A 13,782-nucleotide genomic window follows, 5' to 3' on the forward strand; every position below is an offset into this window, starting at 1 on the left:
AAGAGTGCGAAAGAGAAAATCTCTGTGGTTGTGCGCGCACACACACACACACACACACACACCGTGAGCATGCATATGTGTATGCTGGTGCCCCTAATATCCAGAAGCAGCATTAGATCCCCTGGAGCTAGAGCTGCAGAGTGCTTGGAACCCAATTCCGTTCCTCTGCAAGAGCATCAAGTGCTCTTAGCTGCTGAGATATCTCTCCAGACTCTGCTTTGGTTCTGTTTTCAAAGACAGTATTCATAGAAAATAAAATAGGTAAACTCTGGGGATGGAAAGCATGTCTCCACATTAAAGCTAAGCACAGTTTCACCTTATCCAGGTGAGTGAACAGGAGAGTGATCACAGCTGTGTGCCTTTCCTGCCCCTCTGTCCAGGTGCTTAGAGAACCACGGTCTAGGAGCCAGGACTGTCTTAGACGTTCTTCCCACTGATGTAAGTATGTGTCTGACGGTCACTGCATTCCATTCATCCTTCTCTAGGGAACTATCTTTTACAAGACTTAACCATTTGTAATTTCTAAGAAGCCCTTCTTTATCTCTAAAGTTTGCTGTCTTCCAGGTTTTTATAAAGTTGGAGACCACGTGACATGATGAACCTTAAAATAATGCCAAATTACCTACCCTGACTGGGTCCTCGTTTCTTCTCTCTTTTTAAGCAAACATCTTCAGAACTGTGCCATTCCTATAAAATCACAGCTTCTGTCCCTTTGTCATTCTTGACACCTTCTCCTGGGTGTGAAAACGTGTCAGCATCCATCTTAGTCAGGGTTTCTGTTGCTGCAAGGAAACACTGTGACCAAAAGCAAGCTGGGGAGAAAAGGGTTTACTTGGCTTACACTTACATGTCACTGTTCATCACTGAAGGAAGTCAGGACTTGAACTCAAGCAGGACAGGAACCTGGAGGTAGGAGCTGATGCAGAGGCCATAGAGGGGTGCTACTTACTGGCTTGCTCCTCATGGCTTGCTCAGTCGGCTTTCTTATAGAACCTAGGACTCTAGCCCGGGGATGGCACCACCCACCATGGGCTGGGCCCTCCCCTGTCAATCATCAATTAAGAAAACGCTCTACAGGCTTGCCTACAGCTGGATCTTATAGAGGCCTCTTCTCAGTTGAGGCTCCCTCCTCTCTGATGACTCACATCAACATAAAACTAGCCAGCAGAGCACCCTTCTAAACAGGGCTTAAATAAGAGCAAATGTGCACACAGTGAGAGCTCTGGTGGGCTGTCCTACCTTGTCTCCTTTAGTAATTCACTTTAAGAATTTGAGGCTTCTGTGACAGTTGCTCAAATTGGGTTTGCGGGCAGACAGCCAATATTTCAACTGTTGCAAATGCCTTCCTGTCACTCCACAGTTCTGGGGCAGTTGGCCTGGGTTTTTGAAGCCTATGGAATATGTCTTTGTAGTAATCCCTGTTAACTGTCATTTTCTTAGGCTGCAATTCTATCTTCTTAGAATTCTTTGGATTCACCCAACCATATTTTAGTTTTGTTGTCAATCAACCAGATTAGCACGGTATATCTAGTTTCCCTCCCTCCCTCCCTCCCTCCCTTCCTTCCTTCCTTCCTTCCTTCCTACTGCTAAGCATTGAGTCCAGTTCCTCGCACATAATAGGCAGGTGCTATACCACTGAGCTACATTCTGCCCCCTTTTACGTTGTAGTTTGAGATGGAGATCCCCTCTGGTGCTCAGGCTAGACTCGAACTTGTTGTCCCCCTCTCTCAGCCTCCCAAGTAGCTGGGGTTACAGGTATGAGTGACTACAGGTGCCTAAACTTCTCACAACAAATTTAACATAGGTCATTAAAGATGCAGTTTGAAAAAAGAAGTCACCTCAGAGTGTTTATAGCATCCTTCATAGAGTATTCTAGAAGGGCATTCACTGACAACGCAGGGAAAACCAGAACTCAGTTTGGTCTGCAGATTCCCCCCAAGTAGCTCCCACAATTAGCTTCTATTTAAGGAGCCAGGCCTGTAGGAAGTGAATCATAATCTCATCTTATGCAAATTGACTGTCCTCGGTAGCAACTGGGGGAAATACAGTACAGCTCTGCCATAGATTATTTCTATGTTACCAGATGGGGAAGGACTTTCCCTTCATGCTTTTCACACATGCTCCAGATTTTCTGAAAAAAATAAATAAATAAGACCTGACTACACCTTCTCTTGTCTTGCAACAATTTTTTGTTCACTTAGAACTGTCAAAATGACTAAATTTGCAAGTTCCTCAGCGAATTAAATCTCTCTCAGACATGAAAAAGCATTTCTGCATCTGTCTCTGACTGGTGACCAGCTAGTGAACTGTAGCAGTGTGTCTTTCGTTTATAAATTTTATTTGTAAGGATGTGTGTGGGCAGTGTGGGCTGTGCATGTGAGTGCAGTACCCACAGAGGCCACAAGAGGGCTTTGTATCCTTTGCAGCTGAAGCACCAGGCGGTTGTGAGCTGCCCTGTTTGGGTGCTGTGGGTGCTGGGAACCAACAACCCTGGTCCTCTGTGAGAGCAGCAAGCACTCTTAACCTCAGCCATCCTCCCAACCCCAAGTCACGTCTTTCTTTAAGATGTTCCTTTGTGCACTCTCACGCCTTCTCTTTCCTTCTAGATTCCTGTTTCAATTCACTACATCATGAGGAATTAGACAGCTGTGCTATTTACAACTGTTTGTAAAGTAGACACTCAACATGTCTGAAGACCTTGACTGTGGAGGACTGATCTTGACCTCTAGAATGAGTTTGGTGTAAGTTAATTAATGATCTGAGTTAAGAAAAATACAATAAAACAAAACTCACTCACAGGTTGGGGCTCATGATTTGCACAAATCTGGACATCCATCAGTGAGTCGTGTTTGCACTTGATGGGAGCTTTATACAAATCTCATTGTCTCCTTCACAGAACTTGTGGACAGACTGCTACAGCTTTGCAAGTCAAATCAGGACATGTAAACCACCGTGAGGACATTACCATGCTTTTGGTTTTCCTATTTCCAACTTCAATAGACAGCAAAGCTCAGGGTTGTTTGTTTGTTGTTTTGTTTTGTTTTTGACACAGGGTCTTACTATGTAGCCCTGGCGGACCTGGAACTCACTATGTAAACCAGGTTGGCCTCTAACATTCCTGCTTCTGCCTCTGAGATTAAACACGTGTCCCAGCACATCTGGCCTCTTCTGATTTTTTACATATAGAAAATTTGTGTGTGTGTGTGTGTGTGTGTGTGTGTGTGTGTGCTGTATGTGGAGGCCAGAGGTTGACCTCTGGAACCTTTCAGTATCACCTGTTCACTTTATCTTTAAGACAGGGTCTCACTGAATCAAGAGCTCATCAGTTGGCTACACTGGCTAGCTAGAGAAAGGCAGGCATCCACCTGCCTCCACCCCCTTGCTCTAGTGTTTGCACCATGCCCAGCTTTTATGTGATTACTGGAGATCCAAACTCAAGTTTTCCTGTTTGTGCAGACACATCACTGCCTGAGCTCTATCTCTGGTCCCCTAATCTAGGAGGCTTTACTTAAAGCAAATTCACTTAATCTGTATCCCCATGGTTACGTGAGTGGGACTAAGCTTTATCTGGCTGATAGACTGGACTTCAGAGTGTGACCAGCATATTATGATTGGAGCTGTCACATCTTTAAGATACCTTTCACACAACGGGATATTCACCCAAGAAGTTACTGATCTGATCTACTGTGCTCTGTGGCTAGAGCTCATTAGCAGTTGTGTTTCAAAAGCCCCAACGATTACTGGCTTGTTTTGACTTCATCTTGGAATAGCCATTTATCTCCTTGTCCCCTACAATTAAGGGTGATTACACCAAATCTGTTCCACAGGAACAGACCTGGGATCATTGTATGGAGTAAGAATTGTTTGCAGTAGCTCCAGGATTTCTGTGCCCACTATGTTGGTCACATCTAAACGGAGGCGGAGCTGCAGAGTGTCGCATCATTGAGGCTCAGATTTGAGTCTCTCTCTATCTCTCTGTCTCTCTGTCTCTCTGTCTCTCTCTCTCTGTGTATTATATATGTGTGCACATGTATATATACTTGTGTGTGCATGTGTATGTACTGGCGTGTGCTTGTAGAAGCCAGAGATCAGCATCAAGTGTCTTCCTCAGTTGCTTTCCTGGTGATGTTTTTGTGACAGGCTCTCGAACTGAATGTGGAGCTACTCAGCTAGGCTAGCCAGTGAGGTCCACCTGTCTGTCCATCTACTGCCCAATATCCCAGCATTGGGGTCACAGACATGTACCACTGTGCCTGGCTTTTATGTGTTTGCTGTGAATCTGAATGGAGGGCACCGTGCATAGTCATCTTTCTGGGACTTTCTTAAATGAACAGCAAGGGCGGGCAAGCTGATGGTGCCCAAACCAAGACAGTCTTTGGACTTTTGAGACCGGAAATGACTGGAAGAGACTGGAGGCTTTGTAAAGTATCAACATCAGAGTAGCTGTGAGCATCCACTCTTGAGACAACCTGGTTTTCTGTAACCAATAGGGTTCTGGACCATGTTGACCTAATAGTTTTCAACTCATATTTGCTTTCTAATTTTCAAATATAATAGTCTTCATTTCAAGTCCTCATCTGAGAAACTGTTTGAAATGATAAACCGTTGATACCACACTAGAGAATAAAGCCAGTGAGCACCAGAATCATTTCTTACCTTCCTGTGGGTGAAGATGGATCTGGTGGTTGTCTGGCACGCATCCCAGTTTACTTTTTTTTTTAATGATGAATCAGAGAAATATGGCTTAGAAGGGCAAATGGAATTTTAAATTCTATCTGTTTGCATGAAAGGCTCGGAGTTACTTTAGCACCATGATATAATTTATCATTTTGAAGGGAGCCATTTATCTCAATGGCTGTGATCTATAGCCCGTGCTGGCACACAGATGCCATGTGTCATGTGAAAATTGGCTGTGGCTTCAGGTTTACATGATGAAGAGTAAACACCGCATTACTCTTGAGAAAGGCTCTCCACACTCAGGACTGCTTTCAAGAGACCTTCTGTTTGGCTAGCTCAGTGCAGTGTGACCATTTGGATTTACGTCTTTTGAATTTGCACTCAAGTGCTAAAGGTATGTACCTCAATACAGGCAGTCTGCCTTATTTTATGGTCTTTTCTGGGGTCTGTTTTTTTTTTTAATTGTTTTAAGTAAGTTTCAATAGTGTCAACTGCTTCAAACCTTTTCAAAGGTGGATATTAAAAAATTAAAGGGAACTGAGGATAGAGCTCAATGGTAAAGACCTTATCTACCATACATGAATGAAAATGTGTATTTACTCTTGCACACACACACACACACACACATGCGTGCGCGCATGCACACTGGGATGACCCATAACCCTAGCACTTGGGAAGCCGAAGTGGGAGAATTGTCATAAATTCGATGCTACATAGTAAATTCCAGACCAGTTTTGGTTGCAGAGTAAAAAAAATCTCTCAGCAAATACAAAAATAAAATAAAATAAAAAGAATGAAGGAAAGGAAGGAGGGAAAGAGGGAAGAAGAAAGTCGAGGAGAGATTTCATATGTCTAACAAGCACCAGATTACACCCAGTGTGGGCTTGTGGCCACTGGACAAGTCCTTGGCTGTGAAGACTTGAGGGACGGAAGCTATTGTCCATCCGCTTTGATCGTCATGCCCCAGATTAGTTGTAATTAGTGGACATCCTGCCTCTTTTAAGCTGGATTTTCGCCCCAGCCTTTTTTTTTCTCCCCTACAATTTTCCCTCATAGGTCACTGCCAGGGTTCACGCTGGCTCTGGTTTAGTTTCTGCCTCTAAGCTAGGAAACTCTGAGAACCGCTTTCAACGTGGAAAAAAAAAGTCAGCCACAGACGAGGATTTGGCAGAAGTCAGATCACTTCATTCCCTTGGCCCTTAATTAAGGGAATTGCAGAAGTGTTAATTTAATTACATTTAAACACCTCGTTGAAAATCGGCGGTCCATTAGCTTCAGGCACACACCACCTCTGTGATATGAGTCCAAAGACCTTGTTTCAATTTTACGAAACAAATGCTGGATCTGTGAGGAGTCTTATATTTTAATATAGTCCTGGTTTATTTCACTGGGTTCACTACATAGTATCCAACACCATACATCCTTATGAATCATGGCCCTTGTTTTACTCTTTAACAAATTAGAACTATACTTATTAAAATACATTATTATATTCAGTTCCTAGCCACAGACATGAGCTACTTACATGATGCACATACATACATTCAAAACATCAGTATATACAAAATAAACAATTTTTTTTTTGTTTTCTTTGAGACAGGGTGTGTGTGTGTGTGTGTGTGTGTGTGTGTGTGTGCATTATAGGGATAGTTACATGTGTGGGTGTGTGTATATGTACAAGAGGGTGCATCTACACAAGTGTGCACATGTATGTGAAAGCTAGACAGATGTTTCTTCCATCACTCCCCTCCCCCCATACACACACCTTATTATTTTGAGACAGGGTCCCTCACTGAACCTGGAGCACATTGATTCAGCTAGGCCGGCCAGTGACCTCTAGGGATCAACCTATCTCCCCAGGCTAGGAGGCACAAAGGCATACCGCAACAGCCAGCTTTTTACATGGGTGCTGGGGATCTGAATTCAGTTTCTCACACTTCTGTGGGCCATCACTCCAGCCCACTACCAAACAGTCTTTTCTTTTTTTTTCTTGTTCACTTTCTTTAAAGAATGGTTAATTTTTTTGCCAGCAGTGGTGGCGGTGGTGGCGCACGCCTTTAATCCCAGCACTCGGGAGGCAGAACCAGGCAGATCTCTGCGAGTTCGAGGTCAGCCTGGTCTACAGAGTGAGATCTAGGACAGGCACCAAAACTACACAGAGAAACCCTGTCTCAAAAAACAAAAACAAAACAAACAAACAGACAAACAAAAAACAGATGAAGAAGGAAAAAGAAAGGAGTAAAAGGAAGAATGGAGCTTAGTTCAGTCAACCAATGGTTGACAAAGAGGACAAGTCCATCCCCGCCCCGTCTCTGCTTCAAGCCAGTTCCTTCCCTAGCTGTGGCTGCATTTCCTTGGCACCAGACTCCTTCCTGGCAGGCCGTCTGTGCTTCTGGTCACTTTCAGGAAGTCCCAAAGCTGATTGAGCCACTCCTGACTGTTCCATTTCTCTCCCAGAATCCCCCACACTTCCACAAGCATCTCTTGTTTTAAATCTCCTTCTGGAAGCAGGTAGAACTGCATCTGTCTACCTGGCTAGTTCCTATCTGAGATCCCTTTGTCAAAGAATAACAATGAGGATGGATATGAGTCTAGAAATAGCCCTTTGGGTCCATTTTAAGTCAAAATTTTACAGAAACAATGTTTGGTTAGCTCTATGCTCCAGTTTGTGGCCAGAAATTAAACTATAAAATGTGAATGCCGGCCGGGCAGTGGTGGCACACGCCTTTAATCCCAGCACTCGGGAGGCAGAGCCAGGCGGATCTCTGTGAGTTCGAGGCCAGCCTGGGCTACCAAGTGAGTCCCAGGAAAGGCGCAAAGCTACACAGAGAAACCCTGTCTCGAAAAACCAAAAAAAAAAAAAAAAAAAAAATGTGAATGCCAAAGAGGTTACATTTAGTACAACCCTTTTCCTTCATGCCAGTCCCCAAACACATCACAGCTGCTTTACCTAGGTAAATCTTTCTCCCCACCCCCCACCCCACCTCTCTCTCTCTCTCTCTCTCTCTCTCTCTCTCTCTCTCTGTACATTTTGAGATGTGTACGTGTGCAACTGCATACATGTGGAGGTCAGAGCTCAACCTTGGATGTTTTGCTCAGTACTAGGACCACAAGCATGCACTGTCCATGCCCAGCATTTTTACGTAGATTCTGGGGATCGAACTCAGGACTTTATGCTTCCAGGACAAGCATTTTACTGATTGAACCATATCCCTAGCCCCCTAGCTACTCACTTGTTGACTCAAACACCCTTCCTCACAGATTTCCCAGCAAAAATTCAGAAAATGTTGTGATGAGATCCGCCAGGTATCCCGTGACACCCTTCAAAGTCTGGGGACTTTCTGTGGTAGTCATCCATCCAACCAGTTTTTACCAAGGGTGGGCCATCTGTCAGCCCTGTGCCAGAGAACACACAGTGGGTAGACTTAGCTCTTCTCTACCAACATCTGAAAGTGGAGAGGAAGGTTGGGAATAAACAGAAGAGCCACACCTTGGTCTTCCTCTTTCTCTTGGTCACTCCAGTGTGGTTGGAGTGTCGTGGGATAGTTTTTCATAAACGTGATATAAAGTTGGACTGTAAAGGATGGGACCATACAACTGAGACGACATAGAAGGCCTTTCTGGGTCTGAGCAGGGAGGCAAACAAGTCATCAAAGGTACAGCCAGCTGATGATCTCATTTGAGATCAATCAACTAACCAATGCTCCAGAGAAGGAGACCGTCAGGATGATGGCCACACTCCCCAAAGCTGGATACTTGGTCTTTTTCTCTTTTACATTTTTTTTTGTACATGGGCCCAGCCTCCTCTCTATCCTGTCTCTCTCTAGCTGAAAATAGGGAAAGAAGGAAAAAGAGGGGAAGAAAGAAAATGGATGTTAGTTCAGCCATCCAATGGGCGGGATTAAGATTGGTCCTTGCAGGGTGAGGTAGTACTATCACAGTCCCTGGGAGAGCACATCTCAGCTTCTTTCTGCACGTCCCCACCCTCTCTGCTCTCTCCAGTTGCTCTTCTCTGACCCCTCTTTGGGGGGTTTTATTATTTTTTATCTCTTTGGTGGTCCTGCTGTTTGCTTGCTCATTAAGTGATTTATACATTCCAAGCTGTCTCCAAGACAAAGTGGGATGAAAACCAAATGCAAATGACTAGAAAGAGAAGCCAGGATAAACACAAACCAACAGTCTCTAAGCCTGTGCATACATCTGAGCTGTCCAGGGTGCCCCACCTTGGCTCAAAGCAGGGTTCAGGCAACTCTCACAAGGATGTGTGGGGAGCTGGGGGCAAAGCCTCTTCATACTTCCTTCTTTGCTTTTTAAAAAGATCAACATGACCTTGGGGGTTAGAAGGGTGTCTCTGTTAATTTTTGGAGTGGTCCACATCCTCTCACTATCCCAACTAGGCTCCTACTCCAATGGTAGATCCATGGTCTCCCAGGTCTGCTCTGGTACATGAAGGTTAAGGTTATTTGCTGAAGCAACTCCTGGAACTGTCATTTTGATCTGCACTGGGAGGGCTTTAACCATGTATGTGTATGGCCCCTGGTTATCAGTGTGAGTTCATGCTCAGCTTTCTTCCTTGGGATGGAACATACGAAAATATAACTCAGAAAACTCTTGACAATAGCTGCTTCCTCTTAGTCAGGTTTGATGCAGTCAGTAGTGGTGTCTCAAATCCTGGTAGGTGGGTGACCTTAGACCAGTGGCTGTCAACCTTCCTAATGCTGCAACCCTTTAATACAGTTCCTCATGTTGTGGTGACCCCCCCCAACCATAAAATCATTTTTGTCGTTATTTCATAACTGTGATTTTGTTACTATTGTGAATTGTAATGTAAATATCTGATTTGCAGGATATCTGATATGCAACCTCTGTGAAAGGGTCATTTGATACCCCCCAAGGGGTCACAACCCACAGGTTGAGAACCCTTGCTTTAGCCAACTCACAAAACTCTTCATCTTCTATTTGTTCAAGCATTCAACACAGAGACAAATAGCAATCCTTCGCCTTAAATGTTAGAGATATAGAGATGAACGTATTGAAGACTCATATTTTAAAGTCTTTATCCTTACAGATGAGCTATGGAATGGCAGTGGAACCTTTAGCTAATGACAGGGATGGTCATTGAGGATGTCCCCTTGAAGGGAATAATGGAACCCCCTTTTCTTTTTCTATTTTTATTTTATTGTATTTTTACTTCCTGGCCATGAGGAAAGTACTTCGATATGATGTGCTCCTTCCTCCAGGGTACTAGTGGAGGCCTGCAAACAGTGGCTGGACACTGGAAGTCCAGGGCCCCAAATAAGTCTTTCATGAAGTCAGTTACCACAGGTATTTGTTTGAGTGACAGAAAGCTGACTTACCACAGAAAAACTGAGGTAGTCAAAAGCTTCTCAAGAGGTCACAATTGAGCTAAAAACATGGCTGATAAGAAACAGCCAGCTACAACAATGTCTAGAACAGGGGCCTTTGAGGTAGAGAGAGCATCTAGAGCAGAGTTCTGTCATGGGGCTGAGTGTTTAACACACACACACACACACACACACACACACACACACACACACACACAGAGAGAGAGTTCACAAGGGAGCCTGCCTGGATACTGGATACTGAGCATGCTATAAGCAGACACAAGACTCCTGGACAAGAGCAAAGATTTTATTTTTCACAGCAGCACTTGACCTTGCTTCTTCACACTCCTTTGCCATAGACAATATTTGGAGGTAGAATCAGTAAGGTTTACTAATGGGTTTGAATGTTGGGGGTGAGAGAATGAGTGGAATTTAAGATGCTTTCCAAACTGGAACCCTAAGAAAAGGAGTGCGAATTGATAGTTCAGATAAGGCCTGGTGACTTAATAGTACTACTTTGAACAGGCAAAGTTGGAGTCTGAAAGATGTCTTTGCAAGAGTTATGGAAAGCAATCCAGTATGAGAATCTGGAGCTTAGGAGCAAGGTCCTAGTCTGGAGGTACACTCGTTAAACACCCCCTGGCAGATGTAAGTTCTTGACCATCATAAGACTGATGTGTCTGCTAGAGATTGCTGTCCATGTTTCCCTCCTCACCTGGACATCAGACTCCCTTGCAGCTATGGTTAAATACAGATCCCTGTTCCTAAATCCCTCTTGTCTCTTTCATTTGAAATTTTTTGTGATCCAATAGATAGGTAGATGGATAAGAAGGTAGATGGATAATAGATTGATATTTCCGTATACATTCAATGTACACACAGTATTTTTGAAAACTTATCATGCTTCCAGAATTGAGCTTCGTTGTGATGGTTGAGGCCATGGCAGCCTCTGTGGTTGTGAGACAAGGGCAAGAGAAGCATGAGGCTGGTCCTTATTTCTCTGATCTGATAATTTGGTTCTGAATGTCTTTCTCTAAGTATGATGAGGGGAAAATAATCCTGTTTGTGTAAACCACCACAGCTGGGTTTTTTTACTTTTTGGCCATGTTGTAGCTTCAAACAACCCCCTAAAAGCACACTCAACTGCCAAGGCAAGCATGCTTGGAGGCAAGCCCTGATGGGAGGAAGTACATAGAGGCAAAGCTGTACCTCTGTGAAGTGAATTATGCTAACTATGAAAAAGGATTTGAGCCTCCAACTTTGATCTCTCACTCTCTCATCCATGATGTCTTCAGCCATGTTATACCACCCAAAATGACTCCCATGAAACATGCCCTTGGCCTGCAGAACTTTGAGTCAAAGAAACTTTTCCTGTTTATAAACGGCCTCATCTGATACTTTGTTATAGCAGCACAATATAAATTAAAACTGACTGGACACACATATTATTAATATATAAATTTTAAATAAAATAAAATTAATCTCCTGGAGGAAGAGCAAATTAGATACACACTTCAGGCTGAACAAGACAAATTCCATTAAAGTTTGAGTCTCTTAAAAATGCCCAACTCCTGAGGGCTAGAGACATGGCTCAGCAGTTAAAAGTGCTTGTTGAGTTCCCAGAGAACCCAAGGTCCCAGCACCCATGTCAGGTAGCTTACAACTACCTGTAACTCCAGCTCCTGGGGCCCAAAACCCTCTACTGGACTCTGAAGCCACTTGCACTTATACATGTACAGACACTATACACACTACACACACACACACACACACACACACACACACACACACACACACTATACAAAATAAAAAGGTTTTAAAATTTCCAACTATTTGTATACATGCATTATATTTGAATTTTTAGCATTTCAAATAATTAGCATGATGGTTTACATCCAACTGTGCCATTCTCATGTACTTTTAAATTTATTTTTGAGTGTGTCTCACTCTTGCCTAGATTGGCCTCAAACCTATGGATTCTCCTGCATTGGTCTCTGGAGTAGCTGGAATTACAGGTGTGTACCAGCATGCCTTGGAACTCTCATCTACCTCAACATCTCTACTAACTCTGATAAAGTTATAATGAGTCTGTTCTAATATTGCTAATGAGCTATGTCAGGTTTTCTTCTACCTCTCTGTCAAAATCACAGCCCAAACACCAATTTTGCATTTTAGCTTCAGATCATGCATGAACTCTTCAAACATTTAATTCACTTAAACAAGCAAAGCAGAACACAGTGAGATTCCTCCTACAGTTAACCTGAAAGTATCAATAATATGGATGTGGAGCTTTTCAGCATCTCTGTGTTTAGTTCTACACATCCCAGGACTTGGCAAGTCACTCACTCAAAAAGGGAACAGACTTTGTACCCCAAGGGACTCAGGGGTGCTACATTGCTGTTCATGAGCATGAGCACAGCATGGTTGGTATCTCAGGTCAGCTGAGGAGGGTGCACAGGAGTGAGATTAGTCCCCCAGAGCTGAGGAATGAGGATCCTAAGCCTTGTTTGGGGTTATTATGGCACAGACAAGGGGTTTACAGTCCACACTTCAGGAGAATGCCACTTTAGAACTCATGTTCCAAAATGAAAGTTCTACCTGGCTTATGTCACTTCCTGCATGACCTCATAGGCTCCAGCTCTCTGCAGACACTGCGCCAATGTTTCTATGTTGCCTTAAAGATGCTCCAATGCTGTTGCATTTGATGCTGACCCACAGTTCTCAAGTCACAACACATGCCAGTCCCCTTCATGTGCCTTTTTAGGAACTCTCCAGAATGGGATTAGAGCATTTCACATTCCATCAGCACCACTCTGTTTAACTTGGCGGCCCTGCTGCTTGGACACTGTTCCCTCCCCAGTCCCCTCCTGAGTCTCCCCAGCACGTTCTCCACATTAGTTGAGACCACCCAGAAGGGTGTTGACTGCTCTCTTCACTCTGCTTTGTTTTAGTGGAGGAGGTGAGGACACTATGGAGGCAGAGCTGGTGCCACTTTGGTTCTAATATCTCACTGTTTGTAATTCTGTGCAGATTGGCAATATTATATTTCATAATTCTATTTCACCCAAATAATAAGGGGATACTCTGTAGGTAGCTGGAAAATTGCCACTATATTTCTTGTCTATCTCAGGCAAAATATCCACGGATAACCCTATTTCTTCCAGTTAGAAGTACTCCTTAAAAAATTTAAAATACTTTAAAAATCGTTTATTTGAATGCTCTTCAAAAACTCCGCTCTTTGGAGACATTAGTTGGTGAAGCATCTCTCTGCTGATCAGACATCCCTCTTTGTCCGTGTGGCTGAAGATGGAGTACATGTTGGTGTTGGGGCATGTGCAATATCCATTTCTCCCCAATTTTACTCATCAGAGAAAGCACTTTTCCTCCAAGAATGAACAAATAAGAAACAGGAAAGATTGTCCTCAGCACTCCTGAGATGGAAATTTAACCAAAACAATGTACATGGTCTACCTATCCTTGGAAGATGGTAGTGAGGCTTGCTCTATCCCACTCCTCCCATGTGTAAGTACCACATCCTCCTTTTTGTCTTTGCAGGAAGTTGTATATGTGGTGCTTTGTCCATGTGTACTTTGCCATGTGTCACACATGTACCTTCTATCAACACCAAAACCACAGAGCTCCCTAGCTAGTAACTGCCACCATCACCACCACCATCATCATCACCACCACCACTATCCATTACCACCATCACCATCATCATCATCACCACCATCACCATCATCATCATCACCATCACCAC

The sequence above is a fragment of the Peromyscus californicus genome, unplaced genomic scaffold, assembly GCF_007827085.1.
Source record: "Peromyscus californicus insignis strain IS unplaced genomic scaffold, ASM782708v3 Scaffold_22__1_contigs__length_63687245, whole genome shotgun sequence".
In the NCBI taxonomy this organism is placed as follows: Eukaryota; Metazoa; Chordata; class Mammalia; order Rodentia; family Cricetidae; genus Peromyscus; species Peromyscus californicus.